Raw genomic sequence first — 18,782 nt, 5'->3', positions numbered from 1 at the left:
GATTCACCCCATTACCTTACTTCTCAAACCTTTCCTAATTAAAGCCTTGCCTCTGGTTCACAGGGGGATGTGACTTTTATTGGTCACCCTCATGGTGTCCACAGTAGACACTGGTCACCTCAAGAGATCAGGTGTCGGGTTAATGGTCCTGAAAACCATGATCCCATTTCCAAGCAAATTTATCTTAATAAGCAGAATGAAAACAAGGGGAGGCAAATACTAAATATATTAGAAAGTCACGGAGATTAGAAGTGAGGAAAGCTTGCTCTAGGTGTGACCTTGAGCTTGCGGAAGATCAAGCCTGAGTGCTTGGTTTCTGACAGCTGTAAATCACTTGGGTGAGAAGGCCCAGACAGAAGGAAAATTGCGACTGAATAGTGTCACTTTTCTGTCTTCCCCCAGGGAAGGTTGGCAGCCTGGTGGAGCCAGAGGTACAAGCATATCACACAGCTCCCCAGCTTGTAATATTAATTCTGGCTCTGAAAACCCAATTAAACAAGCCCGCTCCTCGTGAGAACCACTTCCTTTTTCCATTTGTGGAATAAAATCTGTTTGGCTGCTCTTTGGTAGGAGGGAGACGTTCAAGGTGGGGAGCGGGGGAGCTTTGATTGAGGTCAAGGGGCTCCGCACCCCCTCTCATCCCTCTTGAAGAAGAGAACAGTAGTGTGTCATCTTCAGACATGGACATTTAGATCACGGCTCTTCTATATTCATTAGTGTTGGTTTGGAAAAGTTTAACAGGGGACCACTAGGGAAGAAGAAAATTGAACTATCAATATAGTTTATTCAGTAAACATTGATTTGCTTTTATTTATTTACTTTTGTTTAATAACCTGCACCTGTCACTACTACATTTTACATCTGGGAAACAAATTTATATATATATATATGATGGTGATTAAAAATTGGGTAGTGACAATAAAGGGAATGAGGGTAGGAAAGGAAGGGGGTGGGGAGATCACAACCTGGATTCAAAAATGCCTTCACGCTGTTACTTGTAATTTCAGTGCTCCTGACCTCTGGGAGAGAGAAAGAGAGAGACCCCTCTCCAGACTCCTCCATCCCCACAGATGGACTCAATGTGCTATCCCTGCCAGGGACCGGCTTTAGAAATGGCTGAAATGCCACCTGCCACACAGCATGAGAAGCTGCAGCCTCCAGGGGCAGCCAGCCGCCTCCAGCAGCCTCCCCTCAAGCCGTACCCCACAGACGATGCCATTTGTGGGACTCTAAAGCCAGCCTGCTTCCCACAGGCCCTTTGCGGCTCTCTCACGCATAATCCATTAGCAACCCTGAGACACAGATCAGCCTCACCACAGGGTGACGCCACACAGGAATGCCTGGGCTGATCTTCTCTGCCCTTGAATTTTCCTTGTAAGCTGCTTTTAGTAGGGGGGAAAAAACACCCTGGAAAATAGTCAAGCTATATACAAGGAACGTTTGTCTACTTTTAAAACATCAGCACCACAAGATGAAGACCAAAGACACGAGGCAGTTCTCTAACACAACTCCATTTAGAAGCCGGTTGAAATAGGTTTGTTCAGAAAACTAGTTGTCATCAAAATGGCAGCAGGCAAGAAACTTCTTGAACAATTTCAGCTCCTCCTAAGTTGGCTATGAATAGCCGAGGCTTCCATTTTATGTCTCTCTTAAAAGGAGCAATTGCATAACAGCACAAAGCTAAGTGAGGCTCAGGCTCAGGACCCAACAAAAGAGGAAGCCGGCTCCTAAATTGAATCAGCCATACCACTTCCTATTTTGCTGGGGACAGCTCTAATCCGAATGCCTGTTCCAGTGTGTGTTGTAATTCAGACAGCGTAATGTCTTGCAATGAGAGAGAGAGAGAGAGAGAGAGAGAGAGAGAGAGAGAGAGAGAGAGAGAGGTTGCGTTTATGAATATTGCTGATCACACATTTATCAGAACATTAGCCACAAATGTAATTTTTCTTTATTTATGTGGGAAAAGAGAACAGTGAAAAGTTTACCATTGTGAATTTTGGGCTCGGGTACAAAAAAAAAAAAAGCTAGAAAAAATTGTAAAATTATACCCCTAATGCTACATAATATAGACACTCGGAGGCCATGGCCTTTACATTGCTGTTGCTGTATTACGTTGAGATAGGGTCATTGAAGTCCTGCTAGCTTGATCAGACGGACCTGGAACACCTGGGCTCAAGCAATGCCCCTGCCTCAGCCTTCTAAAGGCTGGGACTACCTGTCTAAGACTCAGTGCAAGCAGGTAAAGCCCCTCTTGGAGACACTCAAAGGTCAGCTCAATTACTTTTCAGGAGTAGGAAACCTTATGTTGCTGGGGGACATGGGGGTGATGACAGCTAATTCCCAGAGTACACAATAGGAAGGTTCTTAGAAAGTTATTCCGAATAGAGTATTTGTAAATGGAATCGTATTAGCATGTATTATAGAGACTCTCTCTACAAAGGAGCCCTGCGGTGAAACCCTTATGAAATGAAAAGAAAACTTTGTTATGCAAATAACTACCTTTTAATTGATCCATTTTCAAGTCTGAGTTTGTAGGCATTAAGTCTTAAAAAGAACTCACCTGTATATCACCTCTAGCTCCCCGCACTGGGAGCCAAGTAAATATTAGCCTCCACTGTGCTCAACTCTGAAAGTGCTTTTTAAAAAACTACTAATAGAGACAGAACATTCTACCTTGCAGTGTAGACCAGGGGTCAGGAGGCCTTTTCTGGAAAGGGCCTGTCGTAAATACCTTTGGCTTTGGGGGTGGTATGGTCTCTGTACTGTTCCACTGTAGCCTCTAGGTCAGCCACAGACGACAAATGAATGGGTATAGTTGTGTCTCACTCATACTTTATTCATGAACACTGGCATTCATTTCTTTTTGTTGTGTTTTTGAGACAGGGTCTCATGCATCCCAGGCTGGTCTCAAACTGGCCAGGTAGATGAAGGTGACCTTGAACTCCTGATTCTCCTGCCTGGCCCTCCTCAGTGCTGATATTACAGGCATGGACCAGCACAACCGGCTTGGTTGTAGACTTCTTGAAGGGAGAAGAAGTCAGAGCTAATGGAATGAGGACTAGGACCCAGAGACATGAATTGGAATCTGCAATGTGCCATTTGCCTCCTGGGTGTCCTCTTGTCTCATCCACAAAACTTCAACAACCACAGGTCCTTTGTGTGAAAACCCTAACCAACATATATGTACTAGTCATGAGTGTTGTATTCTTAGCGTCTCCACAGTCCCCAGGCGATGCTTAGTAGATATTTCATAAATGTTTGTTGCATACACAAAGCATAACAAAGGACCTGCCACCGGAGTTACAGCTATATTGTCTTCTGTTAAGGGAAGGGACCTAAGTATCTAAGTTTATAAGGCCCAATTAATTTCCCACTCCAAGATGCCATGACTTGTCAGCAAACTTAGCCAGAGACACACACAAAAAAAGTCTGCCTTATTTAATCCAACAGAGGGCAATGGTGCACCCCAGACTGTGGTTTGTACTTGGTAACTTTAAATTTTGTCTTTTTTTTTTTTCTGTTTCTTTTTTTCTTCCCGAGGCCTTATAATCTTTATCCAGGCAAGTTTGGTGACTGTCCTCATTGTCCCTTGTGAGTTGTGAGACTTAGAAGCATTAACCTTTCAGAGTCTAGCACCTACAAAACACAGGCTTGCTTAGATGGAAGAGAATTAGACACCATCTTCTCCCACACATTTTCTGGGGTTTAAATTTCTTCTGAACACCCTGGCAAGATGGTCCCTTTCATCTCAGGGTCCCCTTACTCTTTTTTTCTGCCCTTCAGAGACAGTGTCTTACTTGGTAGCCTAAACTGGCCTCACACTTGCAAAATCCTCCTGCTGCAGCCTCCAGAAAACTGGGATTCCAGGTGCAGGCCTGATTCGTGTTCTGCTTTTGAGCATAAGGTGTGAGTGATCTTGTGTTGAAAACCACATTGTGTCACTTTCCCCTTTCTTTTCCATGGGCTAATGTGTGCTTTATGTGTGCACACGCTCATGTTCCTAGGTATTTAGGCAGTTATGTACATGTGGAGGTTTGAAAACAACACTGGATGCCACTATGTATTGAGGCAGAGTTTCTTGCAGAACCTGGAGCTCACAGATTCTGGCTAGTCTTGGGGGCCAGCGAGCCAGCCCCAGGGAACATATATCTCTTCCTTCCTAGAATTGGAGGCAGCAATCAATAATGCCTGCCTGGCTTTTCCGTGGGTTCAGGGATTCCAGCTGTTCCTCACTGGGAGTGCCTTCTCCACTGAGCCGTCTCCACAGCTCCTTTTGTGTGGATTTCTTTATGACTGCTCCAGCTGTGTCTGGGACCATTCTGCCTTAGCGGGCATTGGACATGTCAGGAGAGAACAAAGAGGCATAGATAAATGGCTCCTGAGAATTTGTAATCACTGGGTGGACAATGACCTCTCAGCTCGCCCATCAGCTTCTGTTTCAATATTCTTCTAGAGGTACAAACCAATTTATTCCAGAAGCCATGTGGGATGGGGAAGGCTTCTCTGCATTTTGGGCTCTCAAATAACAGAAATGATAACCTGCTTGCCAAATGTCTAACAAGACATATAGGTTTTTTGTTTTGTTTTGTTTTGTTTTTTACTGTGTCTGTTCTTGAACTGTCTTTAACACATTCTCTGCAGCCTTTAAAACTGACCTGTGAATCCCTTTCTAGTAAGATTCCACTTCTGTTTCTTCAAAGATTTGCATCTAAGGCCAGGTCCAGAGAATGGAGTGGGAGCAGCTATAACCAGGGCTCCCTGGTACTCCTCCCCTGCCCCATCCGTCATCATCAGATCCAGGCTGCAAGTGGCCCTGCATCTAGGGGTGGCCCTCAGGGTCCTCTTCATTAGATTTGCAGCCAATGGTTTCTCTAGCTATTGGTCCTTGTAAGTGAGATTCTCCATCATTTCTTTTTGGCTCAGAATTTTAAGCAAATGAACAGCCTTCTCAGTGGAGACAGGTGATATCTCTCCGGGGAATAGATAAACATTTCTGATTTCACTGCAACCGAAGAAAGCAAAGACCAGCAGAGTACATCCCACCCAAACCATTCTGTCTAGGAGGCTGAGATCTCCCTCCCTTCTAAAGTGACTCTGTGCACACAGGACATTCTTATTTTTCTCCTGCCCTCAGCTGACTCATTATTTTCAACTCCCTGTACCCCAGGAAAGCACAAATCCCCCATCACAACTGGCAGGGGTGAATACATGGAACTCAAGGGGGCCCTCTGCAGCTTATCTGAGAACAATAATGTATCAGTCCCCAGCCGCTGCTGCCTGTCTTGGAAACCCAGGGGAAGTGGCTTATGAAATAGAAGCCTCAGGGCCCCGCCCCCACCTCCCATCCATTTCTGTCCTGCGAGCAGGTGTGTTCCCCGAGTAACAGTTCATCTTCTCATTGCTTCTCATCTACAGGAAGCCACCAGCAGAGCTGTCTCTAATGACAGGCGACAAAGGGGGCAGCTGGTTTGGCAGCGAGGTGCTGAGCGGGCAGGCAGGGGAGTTTGCTGCTTTCTCCTCCTCATCTGGAGACGCCTGGGGCTCTGCCCATCACCATCCTGGCGCTCAGGGCCGGGGTGCAAGTCATTACTGGCTGCACCTTACATCGCACTGCTCCCTATTACCAGGGACCCTCCTGGAGACTCTGGCCAACCCGAGGTCAGGGAGCCTCTTGGGATTTGTTGGTACTCTCTTTCGGTTTTCCAAAAGGGAAGCTTCTGTGGTTGGAAGGTATTTGGTGTTCAGGTTTGTGTGAAGCATGTAAGTAGGGTGGGCTTTTTCCCCCAGACTTACAGACTAACTTACACACGGGGAGAGTCCCTAAAATCCCCAATATCCTTATTTAATCAAATTGCTGTTCGGCAGGTCCTTGTCACTGCGGATTACGGAGACTGCATTTCTCTCAGGGAGAGATGCTGCGTTTCTCTTTTTTTAATTTGCTTTTTTTTCCTCCCCTCAATATTTTTTTTTGTTTGTTTTAGAGGAATGAGTGGGAAAAGAAGGAAGTAAAGGAAGAGGAGAGATACCTGAGGACACTGTCCCTAGGCAGGTGCCCTCCCCTCTTCCCAAGTTCCAGCTTCATCATTGGCTCTCAGCGTCTTCTTTCTCTTTAATCCATTCAGCCTGGCTTATATAATCAACTATTTTTTTTATGCTTATCACATTAAATCTCATACACCCCCAACCTTTATCGAAGAAAACTACCCTTTTCTTTTTTTCTTTAAATGTAACACACATGTTCTATTAAGCTCAGACGACGCCCACCCGGTTTTCCTACCCTGTCAAACTGTCAGGTGAGGTTGCCTCAGCAGAAGGGAGGCTCACCACGGAGGACTGGGGGGGCGGGCGGGGGTGGTGGTGATTCGGACAAACCTGCCTTCAAAGCCCTGTCGCTTGCTTGATGGCCGAGGAATGTTTGTTCTCCATGCCTCAGTTTCCTCTCCAAGAATTCAGATACCAATCCTCACTCCATCGCCTTCCAGGGAAAGCGAATGCAGAAAGCCCGGCTCAGCCCTGGCATTTGCCTGCGTACCGTCTTTCCCCCAAAGTGTTTTTGGCATCTGAGTACTCTACCAACATTTCTTTTAGAGAAGAACAAATGTCAAAACTGCTTTTAAAAGTGTAAATCCACCAAACATATGCTCCTTTTTCCCTCTCCTTCGAAGCCTCCGTTTCCCCTCATTTCCCCTGGGCAGGTGCTAACTTCTTTCTCCTGGCCACGAGCCCTGGCTGTGGTGTTAGCCAAAGATACAGTCATGGCGTGGGATGGAGACCACTCAGTAGGTAGGAGGAAAAAGGCCAACTAGCCAAGCGGAAAGGGGGAAACTGATTTGGCTTCTACACTCTGCCCAACCACCCAGAGCGAGATCATGGCTTAAAGCAGGAAACCCCGGGACAGCCAGAGAGGCGAAACATCACCCAAATTTCACCACTGCCTAGAGACAAGAGCTGGCCAAGACTAATCTACCATTGCATGCTGTGGTCTGTGATGTGCCAAGGGCTTTAACCATTGTAGTTTTGGGGGAGGGGCAGTGCTGAGAATTCAATCTACTGCTTCAGGCATGCTAGGCAAGTTCTCAACCACTGAGCTACATCCCCAGCTCAGCATTTATTATTATTGTTCGCGACTAGACATGGGGAAAGGAAGCAAGATATCAGAGCTTGTGTCCGATGATTCCTAAGGCTATGTGCACTCTCTGCTTGGTTTCTTGGTCTCTATTGGCACTAGCAAAATCACAGGCCCTCCTCCTACCAGGTCAGGGTAATTGCTAACTAGCTTAGGCCTGCTGAACCTTCCTGGGTGGCTGTCTGTCAGCTAAGAAATTGACAGCAGCAATTCCCACACACCATGGAAATTCAAGCCCATTACTTCTTGGTCAAAGAGGCAAGGACTGCAATAAACTGGGCTGACCTCAGAATGGGCAATCATGGGCTCTGCGGCAATTTTGGAAATGGGAACCATATCACTTCACATACTTGAAAATTGCAGCTCCTTCCCCTTCTATCCCCCACTTTCTCACCTCCCTTTTCTTCCGATTTCTCTTCACCCCTTTTCCCTCCCACCCCCTACAATATATTCTCTCTCTACAATATAGTCAAGGGTTTTCAACTTCACGTTCTCCTTTAAACACTAGTCACTTAGCATGGCTATACTTAGAACGTATGTTTTTAATTTCTCCTATTGTTTTATTAAAACAACACCATGAAAACCTTGAAACAACACATCAAAATGCCAAGAGCCCCACCCCCACCCCCGGCCCCACTAGAGAGGTCCCTGACAGCCCCACTGTGCTGTGAAGCTGACTTCAGATCCAGCAATCCTGTGCTTTAAGGCAACTATAGAACTGGGAGAAAGGCTGATGCATCCCTGGCCAACTGTTCGTTTTATCCTTAGTGTTTCCTAAAGCCATAGCAATTGTCTTCAGACACACCAGGAGGGCTGCAGGCAAATCCAAATGGAAAAGAAGCATTACAAGTACCACCCTGACTCAGAAATCACTTGGTGAACCCCGTCAGAAGGGCATGGGGAGCGGCTGGGGTAGATGAGCATAAAGGGCAAGAAAGGGCCAGATTCTTACGGAAGCCAGGCTCTTTTATCCTTCCCTCCCACTCCCTATGGGCATCACGAGTTCCCTTCTGATCCATCACTAGGATTTCACGGGGCCTTCGTGCTCTCTTCTCTTCTTCCATTCTGCTCACTCCCATATTTGCTTTTATGGATCTGGGTTCTGAAAGTTCGTCATATTCATCATGTATTTGAAAGCCTCCATCTTCTTGCTCTGTGGCCACTGGGGCGGTACCAAGGCTTCCACACACATAACAAATCCACTCCCTCTTATCTCCTCTCTCTTCCCTCCCTATCTGTGCCCGAAGCGCTTGTCAATCTTATTTGAACAACACACAAAAGCATAGCTCAGAAGACTCCGTGATTGCAGCTACCTTAATCTTTTTGTCACTTGTACTTACGTCGTCAAATCCCCATTTATCATCAGAACACTGGCCATTTTTCAGCTCACTGGTTTCCAAGCTTGCAAAAGTGAACATTAACTCAGATGGTCACTTACCTGCCTTCAGCCCATAAGTCTGTCCCTGAAAATCTAGAGGTACTGACAGCTTCATACAACAAGTCACCCAGTAAAGGTACTAAAAGTCGTCAGTCAAAGGGATGATATTAATTGGGCGTGGTGGTGGTGGTGGCACATGTCTGTAATCCCAACACTTTGGAGGCTGAGGCGGCGGGGGGGGGGGGGGGGTGTCAAAAGTTTGATACTGCTTTGGAATACATAGTCTCTGTCTCAAAATTAAAAAAAAAAAATCAGAAAGCAAAGCAAGCAAAGCTCCAGACAAAGGGATGATGTTTTGAATTTTGCTTGTCAAGAAAATAATTAAAATTTTCTCATTTTTAGGAAAACGTAGGTCTTTCTAAATTGAGTTTGGTTAAAGAAAGTTATGCCTCCATTTGTCTTACAGAATACGATACTCTCTCTTCTCTCTCTCTCTCTCTCTCTCTCTCTCCCTCCAGAACAGGGTCTCACACAGCCCGCACTGCCTTCAACTGGATGCCTAGACAAGGCTGTCCTGAACTCCTGACCCCCTGCCTCCACCTCCAATCTGGTGAGATTACAGGTGAACACCACCACACTCAGCCAGTTCTCTTTTGTTTGTTTGTCTTGCTCGTTTGGATCAAGGAAGGTCCCCCAGTCCTGGGCCCACCAAGTTGGAAGCAATTCACAAAACTCGTGGGTTTTTCCTCGCAGAGTGTGTGGGTGCAAAGGAAGTGGCCTGGTTAGAAAGTGTAAGCGAAGCACTAGGCAAGTCTGTTACGTTGAACAAAAATGCCTCTCCTCATTCCAAGTAGTGCTCAAGGAAGAAAAACCAAGCCACCAAAAATCCCAGATTCTTGTCCCTGAACTCGACAGTTCCCAGGATCCTCCATCACCCATCCTTGATCTCCCGGTTATTTTCCAAAGGCCACATCTCAGTCATTCTCTAGCTTCAGAATATGTCTCTCGACTTGAGCTCAGTATTCAGGAAGGGACCCGAGCAGGCTGTGTGGAATAGGATGATCAAATTACTTTCTCTGCCTGCTAGCATTTGGTAATTGTGTTATACGTTGCTGCTGGCAGTTCGGGAGGTAAAACACTCTAAGAACTCAGGTGTTTTAACAGGAAGATGGCGGAGCTAGGCCTCTCCATCTCTGTTGTGGGGGTTTTGAACCAGAATACAGGGCTTCACATGGCCCCCCAAAACTTTGTTTCTCTCAGTTCCTTTGGCCAACTGCCCACCCATTTGGCGTGCAGATGTTTTGATTTCTTTCTAGTTGCTGCCTTCAAGTTTTTCTTCCTCTTCCTCTCCCTCCTCTTCCCTGCACCTCATTTTATGACACAGCCGTTCTCTGGGTTGGAGGGCACCCATTAGGTAGGCTGGTTGACCAGCAAGCCAACGAGCTGCCTATCTCCAGTTTCCCTGTGTTGTGATCACAGGCACACACAACCACACTTGACTTTTGGCTTCTTAATGCAGGTTCTGTGGCTCAAGCTCATGTCTTCATACTTACAAGGCAAGCACTTTATCTACTGAGCCGTGCCCCGGGCCCAACTCTTTCTTCTTAAGTGAACTGCATGACTTCGGGTCTTTATTCTATAATAAATGGACATGATCCATAATAAATGGATGCGGACTTTGGAGCTAGGCACAGTGGGCTGCAAGTCCTGCAGGTCCTAGCTCCTTCCTTGACCAGCTGTGTGACGTCAGCGAACTGGCCATCCTTGAGCTCAGTTTCTGTACCTAAAACCTCCTTCTGTGATAGGAGCCCATTAATTGAGATTGAGTATCAGGGACAAACACACTAGAAAAAGCTCGCTCGCGCTCTCTCTCTCTCTCTCTCTCTCCCTCCCTCCCTCCCTCCCTCCCTCCCTTTCTCTCTTTTTTCCTTTCTTAACAGGATCTCAGGTAGCCCAAGATGGCCTCAAACTCATGATGTAGCCAAGGATAACCTTGAACTTCTGACCCTCCTTGCTCCATCACTTGAGTACTGGCATTAGAGGCACGCGCTACCACATCCAATTTATTATTATTATTTAAAATTTATTCTTCTTTCATACATTACATTCCAACCACAGTTTTCCATCCCTTTACTCCTCCTGGTCCCTTCCATTTCCCTTCTCTCCCAGATCCACTTCTCCTCTGTCTCCCTTTAGAAAAGAGCAGACTTCCCAGGGACATCAAAACACCGATTATCAAGTTACAACAAGATTAGACACAAACCCTCCTATCAAGGCTGGATGAGGCAACCCAAGAGGAGGAAAAGGGTCTCAAGAGCAAAAGAGTCAGGGACAGCTCCATGCCCACTGTGAGGAGTCCCTCAAGAACACCAGGCTACACAACCATAACATATATGCAGAGGACCCAGCTCAGATCCATACAGGCTCTGTGATTATCGCTGAAGTCTCTGTGAGCCCCTGTGAACCCTGCTTCGTTGATTCTGGGGGCTGTGTTCTCATGGACCATACCCAATTTATTTGGTACTGAGACCCAAACCAGGGTGCACGCTAGATAAATGCTCTACCAACCAAGCTGTACCCTCTACTTCTTCGTCCTTCCCCACCCCTTAGATAAAGCATCTACAAGCTTATCTTCATTTTGTCCTCTAGAATCTTGTGACAAGTGCAATCTAATATCAAAGTCCAAGCAGACCATGCCTGTGGCCCTTTCTGTACACGCCTATGGCACCCCTGGCCCCTGGAGGGAAGTACACTGCCACAGGGCCAGCTCCTTCACGGCCACACATGGGGAGACCCCAAGTGGCAGCTGCTCATCTGCTTTCTCGTCTGTCCCCTCACTGTGCCGTTTTGTTTCCCTGTCCGTGTGCTTCTTTGCAAACCATTGTGTTTACTTCTCTGGTGTCGGAGAGGCCTGCGGTGGCCTCCCGTCTTCCTACGTTCCACTCTTCCAGCCAGTGGGCCCAGTGGCCTCTGTGTGCTGACACTTTCTGACATGTGCTTTCTGAGGATCCTTTTCCCATTCAGAACCTGTCAATGTCACACTGTCATGTGACCTCTCCTAGCCGCTCCAGCCTCTCTCATCATCGCGTCAGGACTTCGGCCCTCTCTCCCCATCCTGTCTTTCAAAATTGGCTTCAGAATTCCAACTGCCTGAAGCAAACATGTCTTGGCAAGTAGCTTTTCATTCCCCAGGCACCCTGTCTACCCAGGAGCCTCTGTCCCATCATCCCTCTGCAGTTTAGCTCACAGCACTATGTATGGTTATGCAGGTTGTCCACTGCACATGGCCCCAGACTCAGACTATAGCAAGGCTAAAGTCCATCAATTCCTCTTCTAATTAAGCTGCAAATCCTGGCATGGACGTGTCGGTCTAAAGTTAAGGGTGCTTTTTCTACCTGGGTGGTGGTGGTGCATGCCTTTAATCCCAGCACTTGGGGGGCAGGCCAACCTAGTGAACAAAATGAGCTCCAGGACAGCCAGAGCTACACAAAGAGTCTCTGTCTTGAAAAAATAAAACAAAACAAACAAAAAAGAGTACTTTTTTTTTTCTTTCTCCAGACAGGGTTTCTCTGTGTAGCTTTGGTGCCTGTCCTGGATCTCACTCTGTAGCCCTGTCCTGGATCTCACTCTGTAGCCCAGGCTGGCCTCGAACTCACAGAGATCCGCCTGGCTCTGCCTCCTGAGTGCTGGGATTAAAGGCGTGCGCCACCGCTGCCCAGCAAGAGTGCATTTTCTTAAGGATATCAAGACTCCTGGCGTAAGATCGACTGTTTTACCTGGGGCTCGTCCTCTGTCACATCAACTGGCCTCACTCTCTCTGACTCTTCTGTGAGCACTGGTGTGTCTCTCTCTTGCCTGATGCTGTGCAAACCTGGGCCCTTCCACTAGCTCTCTGGGTAATGTGACCCCAAGATAGTTATCCAAATGCACCCCGAGCCTCAGCTCCTTCCCGTCGGGGACGTTCTGTGTAGCCCAAGCTGACTTCAAATTCACAACCCTCCTGACTTTGCTTCTCAACATGTGGGTAACGTGTGTGTTACACGTGTGTGCCATGGAGCCTAGAGGTTTTCCTGTTTTTAAAAAGACGCGGCTAAAACCAGACATGGTGGCTCACATCTGCAATATCAGCATTTGAGGATCTTTGGCAGAAGGATTGCCGTGAGTTTGAGCCAGAATGGGCTCCATAGTGAGTCTTAGGCCAGTCTGGGGCACAGTGTAAGACTCTCTAAAAAGAGGAGAGAAAAGAAAGCACAAAACAGAACTAACAGTGCAGTCTTCCTAGTGTTTGGGGATGGTGAAACATAAAATGTTCATCTCAAACATTTAGTGAAGTGCCTGGTACAGAACAGGCGAGCAATGAGCGCTAGTTATTGGGACATGGAAAACATTAACCTATTTATTTTTCTGAGCAGCTAATAAGGAGGTAAGAGTGTGGAAATGTAACTCCTTCAGCCAGGTTTCCAGGCAAAACACAAAGTGCCCAATTAAACTTCAATTTCAGAGAAATAAGTTAGTATGCACACGTGGCAAATGTTTACCTTCACCACAGGAATCTCTTAAGTGGTAGACTGTACTCCCGCTGAGAATAATGGCCAGGAGCCCCTGTTCCTGTCTCCCTCTCAGCTCCACTTCTCCCCTGACACCAAGTCTGCCCCTTGAAGCCTGGGGAGAATGCAGGCTAGCAATCAGACCAGCAGCTGTGGAAGGAAGGCTTTAGAATTCTTACTATAAAATGTTCTGCATCCTTGGGACAGAACTCGGGGCCTTGTGCATGCTAGGCACATGGTCTGCCACTGAGCCACATCTCCAGGTGTGTGGGGAGGGCTGTATGCAGAGGTCTATATTCTCATTCCTGCATCCTGGGAGCCACAGAAGGTCATACCTCCTAATGTCCCCACCTTTGGCGATTTGCTACTTTTTTTTTTTTTTTTTTTTTGGTTTTTCAAGACAGGGTTTCTCTGTGTAGCTTTGCGCCTTTCCTGGAACTCACTTGGTAGCCCAGGCTGGCCTCGAACTCACAGAGATCCGCCTGGCTCTGCCTCCCGAGTGCTGGGATTAAAGGCGTGCGCCACCACCGCCCGGCTGATTTGCTACTTTTAATACTTGTGGGTCCAAGTTGAGCTTTAGCCATTATTGGTAGGTTTTATGCATTGGAATTCCTGCTTTCTAAGCGACTCCTCTTGTAACCCATCGTGGGCAGAGCAGGGATCCTCTGGGGCCTCTTCAGTATTCCTATGCTTCCCTCGTGATTATTCTGGCATTTCCTATCATTATTTCAGAATCACTGCCCACTTTCTCATACCTATAACTGGTCACAGTTTCCTGTTCGGCATTTGCACCACAGCACAAAATTCCTGGGCACCAGCCCCAGGAAATCATTAGTAATCTCGTCACGTAGCCACCAGGTTGACATTTGCCTGTGTCATCCATGTATGTAGCCCTGGTGACAAATACTCTTGAATGGCTGATGATACCTCATCCTTTCTGTATGTGATTTGTGTCTTCCTAGAACCTCACTTCTTCCTGGAACCATCTTAGAGGAAGTTACAAAACCACCAACAGTCCCAATTGTACATCTGCGCTCTCAGTCTCTGTCTCGGTCTCGGTCTCTCAGTCTCAGTCTCTCAGTCTCGGTCTCTCAGTCTCTCTCTCTCTCTCTCTCTCTCTCTCTCTCTCTGTCTCTCTCTCTCGGTCTCTCCACCCCCCTCATGATATTCTCCTTTTTATATTCTCTCATTATTTCAAGTCTCCTGTCACTGACCCTCTGCCCAGACCTTTCCCTTTATTTTAGGAAGTGACCTTTTCTCCCCAGGTTATTTTCCGTGTCTTGACTTCACTGAGCTCTCACTTTCTGTCTCTCCGAGGCATCGTTTTTTTTTTTATTATTATTATTATTATTATTATATTGTTATTTTTATTATCATCATTATTATTATTTTGGTTTTGTTTTGGGGGAAGTTTGATACAAAGTCTCACACAATCACCCTCACCCACCCAGCTCTTACCGTGTAGCTCAGGCTGGCCTCAAACTTGCTATTCTACTGCCTCCTGAGTGTCTGAATTACAGGCATCCCCAAGTCTAGCAGAGACATCCGACTCTGGAGTGTCTGGGATTTCAGGCCTGTGTGCCTCCATACCTTACTTTAGGTGGTGCTAGGAATCACAACCCAGGGTCTCTGGTTTGCTAGGCCAACCCTCTACCCACTAAGCTACTACATCCCCAGCACAGGGCCATTGATCTCAAGGCTGTGTGCATCCATTCGACAACCTCTCCCAAGCTTTACTCTGCACCAGGCACTTTGCTGAGCATGGAGACCCAGAATGGACTAGAACTTGAGAGGCTCACAGCTTTATCAGAAGGATAGATTAGCTAGCCAAAGATTCGGGCCATGTTGATAAAGGAACCAAACTGCAGGTGGTCAGGTTCAAAGGAGAAGCTTCCTCAATCAAGCGGCAATTGAGCCCAGCCTTGCAAACCAGAAGGCAGGCAGAATAGAGAACCCAGCAGTGTGACACACACAGAGAGTGCCGTGAGCAAAGGCAAGATGGGGACCCTGTGGAGTGGCAGAAGACAGGATGAGTGACTGGGGTGGAGGCAGGTCACAGAGCATCTCATCTCTGGAAAATGTGCTGCAGACACACTGAGATTCCATTTAACGTCTCTGGTGGCATTACGGAGATTGGAAGGCAAAGGCACCTGAAGATGGAGAAACTATTCAAGTCATTGTGCCTAGACATGGTGTCATAGCAACACCACCGTGGGGGACATTTCAATAGATGGCCCTGGCACTTCCTGAGTCAAGGATTACAGACAGGAAGTGATCCGGGAGGAATCAGAAATGTGAGATTCCAGGCAAGGGTTAGGCAGGGAGGTGCATTTCTCAACAGCAGACTGTATAGAGATGGAAACTTGGAAACTATTCCAAAATAGATGAGTATTGTTAAAAATCCAAGTAAGTGGAATTTCTGTTACTGTACCTTCCCTGCTGTGGAGGACTCCATTCCTTGAAACTGTAATCCCAAACAAACCCCCCCTTCCCTGAGCTGCTGCTTCTTGCCAGGCAAGGAGAAGAGAAATGCCCACACCCATCCTTTTCCATTCAGCTTCTTCCAATGGTGACATCATAGCCCCCGCAGTGCAGTATCAAAACTAGAAAACTGTCACGGGTACTCATCATCTCTGTGCCGCCGCCGCCACCTGCTCAGTTATTCCTCGGTAGCCAGAAGTGTCATGACTAAGAAGAACCAAAACGCTGTAACCTGTAAGATTCAGGGCTCAAGAGTCTGGTGTGTATTCAGGAGGTTTTCTGTTCCCTAAACCCTCAGGCCAAAGATCTTTCCTGGGACCGCCTAGGACCTGCACCAACGTTCTGTGATCTGGCCAAGCTCTTCACCATTCACTTGGCTTTCTCCTTGTCGGGGAGGATGGTGAAGGTGTACAGGTTGCTCTGCTGTTCCCATCAGTGCCATGGTTAGGAGACGAGGAGCAGAAAAGGGAGGCAATGTATTCCTGGTCACACTGCCTACCATCCCTTGTCTTGTTGACTTCAAACCGAAGCTCCTGGTAGTTCCTGCCATTGTCCACACAACAGAAAGCCAACAGGCTAGGAGGGAGTCAGCATTCCCATTGATGACCCCATCTAATTTGGAAGTAGAGAGAATTTCAGAGGGACGTAGAGCCCCCCCCCCCCCCCAACACAGCAGACCTTGCATAAATGCCAGGGATGGAATCAGACCAATTTCCAGCCAGGTACATCTCTCAAAAGCAGAATCACATAAAGCTAGTACCCAGAAGTTTCTTTGCTTCTAGGAAACAAATGCAACATAGAAAATGATGCCAACTTGTTGGTAACAGCGGCTGTCCATCCACCGAGGTTCAGCCAAGGCAAATAACCTACTGTTAACGGAGGGAAAGAGAGAGAGAGTTCCCTGTGTTTCACCTTTAAGTGGTAATTTGCTAATGGGTAAATATAGAATGACTTTCTTTCTCCCTTGGAGACAAATGAGTTCTGGTTCTCATGAACCAATACATCCGGCAAGAAGCAGAAAACAGAAAATAAGGAAAAAACAAACCAGGTGTTTTGCCTGTTAAGATTTGAAAAGTGAAGGGAATATTTATTTTGAACAGCTTAGAGAGAGGCATTGGCCTGGGCAATTTCTGAGCTGCCAAAGGAGGAGGCTGGACATGGGCAGCGAGATGTCTTTAGGCAGAGTGAACCCTATAAGTGACATCTCTGCTACTCAAGCTCCTAATTGATTGATTGATTGATTGAATATGGGCTTTTAAGTTTTTATTTACTTATTTACTTTATGCATATGTGTGTGTGCCCACTTGTCTGTAAATGCACTACATGTGTGCAGGTGCCCCCAGAAGCCAGAAGAAGATGTTGGACCCCCTAGAGCTGGAGTCACAGACAGTCCTGAGCTGCCCGATGTGGGCATCAGGAATGAAGCCTGGATCCCCAGCAAGAATAGCAAGTGTTCCTAACTGCTGAGTCACCTGCCCAGCCCCTACATAAAGGTATGTTTGTTTGATTTTGGTTTTGGTTTTGTTTTTTTGAGACAGTAGTTCATGGAGCCCAGGCTGGCCTCCAACTTGATATGTAGCTGAGGATGATCCTGAACTTCTCATCGTCCTGCCTCCACTTCTCAAGTTTTAGGATTACAGACGTACACCACCACACCTGGTTTATGTGGTGCAGAGATCAAACCCAAGACTTTGTGCATGCCAGGTCGGAGCGAGAACTCCTGGAAAGAAGCGTGTCTGCAGAGACTGAATGGCTGCTTAGAACTGCGATACTGTGGAGAGGTTGGAATGTTGCAGGCCCAGAGACTAATAACTTTATCTTGGCTCATTCGAGCCCTCTGCAGTAGCCATTCCTTGCCCACCTCTCTGTCAGAACTAACATCTTGTGACGAATAGATTAAAAACATCTTAGAATCTATTAACTTAGCAGACCACTAGCTTCCACCAACCCAAAAGCTCAGCTAGCATCTTGGGCCAATAGAAAAGCTTCCCCCATGTTTTTGTACCCGTCTCTCTCTGATGTACCCACCAATGTATTTTATATTTATTTACCTTGATTTGTGACTTTCTCTGTTCTGTAAAATGATAAGACTTCATGAAACTGCTTCCTTGTTAGAACAGGGAATTTGGGGTAATCTAAATCTGTGTGTCCAGGCATGGTCACTCAAAATGGCTCCAGAATAAACTGTCTCTTGTTTCCTTGAAGGTGAAAGCTGTGGTTTCTGCATCCAAATAGGCAAGCACTCTGCCAACTGGACCAACTTATTTGGTGTGTCTGCACCTTCCCACTGATGTCCTCACACAGAAGACACAGATGCAGGAAGGCAGACCAGAGAGCAATGATAAGGACAGACTCCGGGCCCAACGTGACAGGCCTGAGACATGGGGTCTCCGTAAGCTGGTGGTACCACTGCAGAGAGCCATCAGCCATCAAAGGGTGAGAAAGAGCAGTGCCCGTGTGACAAAGGCAAAGAAAATAGCTGAGATGAAAGGGTGAGAAAAAAAATGTCACGCCTTTGATCCACTGCATTGTGGTAACGCGGTTCTGTCCCTGCATTGCAGTAACACGGTTCTGTCCCTGCTGTTCTTCCCAACAACATATCTGGGGCATTTGCATCTGATCCCAGCCATTTGTTGGGAGAGGAAGAGACACAGCCTGAACTTTGAAAGCTGTGCAGTGGCCTATCCAGAACCCGCTTTCCTGGCTCACAGGAACGCCACCAGATGTGACAAAAATGAACCTCCTTTCACGATCCATTTAAATTCTGGAAATCCCTCCTGAATTTAGACTACTGCAGGGGACTATTTTTACCAGGGTCTTTCAACCCCAGCTCTGAGACACATCAGAGGTATCCCCCCAGAAGCCCCACAGCACTGGAAGTCTTCAGCCATGCCAGAAGCCCAAGGCCACAGGGAGGCAGAGCGGGCCGGGCAAGGCCTCCTGCATGGCCATGCTCCCCCACCTGCGCTTTGAACTGCAGAGAAGCTGAACAAGCAGCATGGCCAACAGGGCAGAATGAAAATGTGCTCAACTTGGCATTTGCTTTCTCTTCTCTTCTCAGCTTTCACAGGGCACGGGGCGGGGAGTGGGAAGAGCGTGTGTGTGTGTGTGTGTGTGTGTGTGTGTGTGTGTGTGTGTGAGAGAGAGAGAGAGAGAGAGAGACAGAGACAGAGACAGAGAGACAGAGAGACAGAGAGGTGTAAGAAGGAATAAAAAAATAACAACAAGGAGCAAAAAGGAAAAAGGGACA

The 18,782-nt window shown here is 47.1% G+C and overlaps 1 long non-coding RNA gene across 1 annotated transcript in view; it reads left to right on the top strand.

The window, feature by feature from the left end:
• Nucleotides 1-18,570, top strand: part of LOC128116793 (uncharacterized) — a 28,377-nt gene extending 9,807 nt beyond the window's left edge. Inside the window, exons 4-5 of the long non-coding RNA XR_008220594.1 lie at nt 16,866-17,025; nt 17,738-18,570. This is a non-coding gene — a long non-coding RNA (uncharacterized LOC128116793). The remainder of the gene's footprint in view (nt 1-16,865; nt 17,026-17,737) is intronic.
• The last annotated feature ends 212 nt before the right edge of the window (nt 18,571-18,782 follow it).

Source organism: Peromyscus californicus, unplaced genomic scaffold, assembly GCF_007827085.1.
Source record: "Peromyscus californicus insignis strain IS unplaced genomic scaffold, ASM782708v3 Scaffold_20__1_contigs__length_68692818, whole genome shotgun sequence".
NCBI lineage: Eukaryota > Metazoa > Chordata > Mammalia > Rodentia > Cricetidae > Peromyscus > Peromyscus californicus.
The sequence above is the reverse complement of the archived record's forward strand: the minus strand, read 5'-3'. Positions and strand labels throughout refer to the sequence as shown.